The sequence below is a fragment of the Arachis hypogaea genome, chromosome 11 (genome assembly GCF_003086295.3).
Source record: "Arachis hypogaea cultivar Tifrunner chromosome 11, arahy.Tifrunner.gnm2.J5K5, whole genome shotgun sequence".
NCBI lineage: Eukaryota > Viridiplantae > Streptophyta > Magnoliopsida > Fabales > Fabaceae > Arachis > Arachis hypogaea.
In genome coordinates this window covers 21792469-21796456 of record NC_092046.1, presented here as the reverse complement: position 1 = coordinate 21796456, position 3988 = coordinate 21792469, and positions in this window count along the sequence as shown.

The following is a 3988-nucleotide window of genomic DNA, read 5'->3' as shown; positions in this document are numbered from 1 at the left end:
GATTGGAAAAGAAAGAGAGAGAGAGAGAGGGATTTGAGGATTAGGTGAGAGGAGAAGAAGGAGATGAATAAAAAAGAGAATCTGTTAATAATTATTTAATTAATTAAGAATTTGAATTTTAAATTTAAATTTATCTTTTTTTTAAACTGTTGTTTACGTTATTCACAATATACATTTGTAATGTTCAATTTTGTTTCAAAATAATATTTTGGACCAAAATACTCTTCTCAAACAACCTTTTTCGTCAAAATACCCAGTATTTCTTTTTTTTTTCTTCTTCGTCTTCATCCAACATCACCACCATTCTCTAACAAACCTCTTCACCATCATCTTTACCGCTACCACCACCCTTTTTCCATATCATTTGAGACGCTCGCCATTGCCACAGTAGAGCTCGAGTCCATTGTAACACCCTACCATACAGAGTCTTATGCTTAAGTCATAATTCAGAGATGGCAAGGTATTACGACCTCTAAAACAAAAATTTAGTACGTATAGTAGTATGAATGATTGATTATAACTAGGAGCCTTTGAAGAAAAAGGGGTAAACAAAAACCGTAACTCAAACGCGCAACACTCCGATCGATAACGTAACGAGCAAAGGATAAGCTAACGCAAGATCATATATATAAAGAGTGTCAAAAACGGGAATATCAAGACTCAAAATCCGGCTGCGAAGATAACCGGTCCGAGCATAATAATATATACATATAATAAAATAAGGAAACCCCAAAGGAAACCCAAAGGGACACAAATACATACAACCTATTCTCCAAAATCCCCTCTAGAAAGAGTCATCACAGTTTGTATTATTTAATGGAGATAAAAGTATCTAAACAAGATATATAACCCAAAACAGAGTCCCAAGAACAAAGGATCTTCGCTAATCCAGAAGTCTCCAGCATGCCTCAACGAGAAGCCTCGCGTCCTGCATCTGAAAACCACAAAATCCGCATGGGTGAGAACCAGAGGTCCCCAGCACGGTAACAGCTTCCACATATATAATACATAATAATAGAGGAAAGCCAAAGGCAATCCTAGAACTTCCTCCAGATAATATCAAAGCTTATAAACAAGCTAAACCATATAAGGGTATCTGACTAAAGATTCTTCAGTCTAACTAATACTTCCCTTTCCAATTCCTTCAAACCTCCCAACCACCAGCAGGAGTATATTATAGCAAACACAGTTATATCAGACAAAGAATATACAAATAGGAGCAGTTAAGACATTTAGACAATTAGCAAGTAATATGCAGTCAAATAGGCAATCTCAAACAATTCACATAGTATGCATATGATGAATGCCTGTCCCTAGTGGCTGATGATATCATCTGTCGGTTATAGAGCCAACCCGACAAGTCCTGGTAGCTAACCATTGGACTGTCCCTCTGTCGCGCATCCCCAACTCGAGTTATACTCGTTATAAACTTGATCATAAACATGATCTATATCCATCACCCTCACTGGTGAATATTTCGGGGGCGAGCTCATCCGGGTCTTTCACAGTGCCCGGCCACACTTACGACATAGGGTCAACAGAGTCTCGAGCCTCCACCTGGAGCACGTGGTGGCTAGCCACTGCTTCCTCCCAGGGATCTCGTGCCTCTGATAGTGGAAGTGCAAATCTCAATTATCAATAATTCAGCATAAGCATGCATGAATTCTCATCCATGGATCAACATCCATATCAGCCATCCGGCTCACGGTTCAGTCCAGAACCAGCCAATATTCATATTATACACAGCCTTTCCGGCTCACGGTTAAATCCATAACCAGCCGTTTCATTAACAATTATAGTCTTTCGGCCCATGGCTTAACAAGCACTTCCACCACCATCCTCCGCATCTCACATAATCATCTTGATCCTCATTGATCATTCATTTTTCCCTTGCTTCACTCGCAAGTTACCTCATTCACTAGCCCCTTTTTAATAGCTAGGCATGTCATAATGATTTAAGACATAAATGGTGAGATCGGAGGCTTAGAAGTATGAAATTTGGCTTTTAAAACTCAAAAATCAACTTTGGGATGAAAACAGGTCCACGCGTACGCGCACTCCACGCGCACGCGTGGATGGCGCTTTCTCGAAGAACGGCGCGTACGCACCAAGTGCGCCTATGCGCGAGGGGTCATTCTGCTAAAAATTTTCTAAGTTAAAAGCTGCAGAATTTACAGATTCAAACCCCAATCTTCCGACGGACATAACTTCCTCATTTTAAATCGTTTTTCACTCGTTCTTCGAACGGCATGGACATCCCGGATCCAATTTCATTTCTAAACAGATTTGGCACAAATCAGAGATCCGTAGTTCAAGTTATGTCCCGTCAAAGTATGCCCAAAAACCATGTTTTCATACAAAACCACAAGGTGCCATTTTCAAAACAAGCCACTTTCAACTCTTTTCAAAATCAATCAAACATGCCAATTTCAATCCTTCTCTTTGAAATCATTCAAAATGTACCAAAATCAACAACAAGCCATCCTCAACTCACACATTGACACTTTACCAAGGTTTCCAAAACCACATCCAACCATTTTAACACTTCTCAATCAAATGGCTAAAGGACAAACACAATATCATGTCATACATCCTTCCTCATCCCAATTTCCAATAATACCATTTCCAATTAACCATCATTATACATAATCAACATCATACTCACCATCAACATGGTACCACCCATCAATTCAACCTCAATCATCCATCAAGCATATATCACAACATGCATTTCTCATATTTCACACAATCAAGGCATCAATATTCATAATCACATATATGAACACATCATATATTTCAACCATTCAACAATACCAACAATTCAATGCCTATCTTAGGGCCTCTAGCCTAAGTATTTCCTACCACATTACATATTAGATACGGGAAACTAAAACCATACCTTAGCCGATTCCCCAAGCTCAACCGGAGCACTTCCAGACCACTTGTCCACAAGCTCTCAAGGTATCAACACCTCCAAGAACAGATTTTATCACACAAAACCCTCTTCCAAGCTTTCCAAAATCACCAATCAAGCTCCAATATTCACATATACACAACCTAAGCCACAATCATCATACCCATACACAACATCTCAATACCCAAACATCATAGAACAACAAATTATACTAGGGTTGAGAATCTTACCACACCCAAGGTCCAAGGAGACAAGATTAACCTTCTCCTTCAAGAGAGTTGGGTCCTATAACATCAAAGAACCCAAAATCTCAACATTTTTGCTCATGAAACTCGAAATCAAGGGCTGGAATTTCGAACAGTAAAACGTGGCTTACCTCAAGATTGATTGTATGGGTTTTGTAGAGCTCTCCGCGGTGAACGCGTGGCCGCAAACGGAGCGGCAATCGGAGCTCTAGATCAAAAGTTATGGTGGTTTGAAGATCAAGTGAGAGAAGGAAGTTGAGAGAGTGTTCTTCCCTCCATGGCCTCCATTTCAGCGTGTTTAGTGTCTCAAATGAGGAGAGAGAGTGCTGAAAACTAGGGTTTTGGTTTAGTTTAGTTGGGCCAAGGGCCCACTTTGGGTCCGGTTGGCCCGGTTTGGCCCGTTCGGTCCAATCTTGGTCCGATTTCTATAAAATTGGTACCGAAATTCTCGTCTCAATTTCCTCTATCATATTAAGCCATAAAAATAACATTTTTGGCTTTCTAGAATAAATTCTCATTTATGGGTTAATTAGCCGTTAATTAACCGGATCTTACATTCTACCCACCTAATTGGGAATTTTGCCCACAAAATTCAAATTCAAATTCAATTACCTGAGAATAAGTGCGGATAATCCGTTCACATCTCCGACTCAAGTTCCCAAGTGTGTTTCTCAACACCGCCTCGACTCCATGCCACTTTGACTAATGAAACCTCTTTTCCACGCAATCGTTTGATACTAGTATCGTCAATTCTGACTGGAGCCACGGGAAGCGTCAAATCTTCCCTTAACTGAACCGATTCGGGTTCTAACACATGGCTAGCATCAGG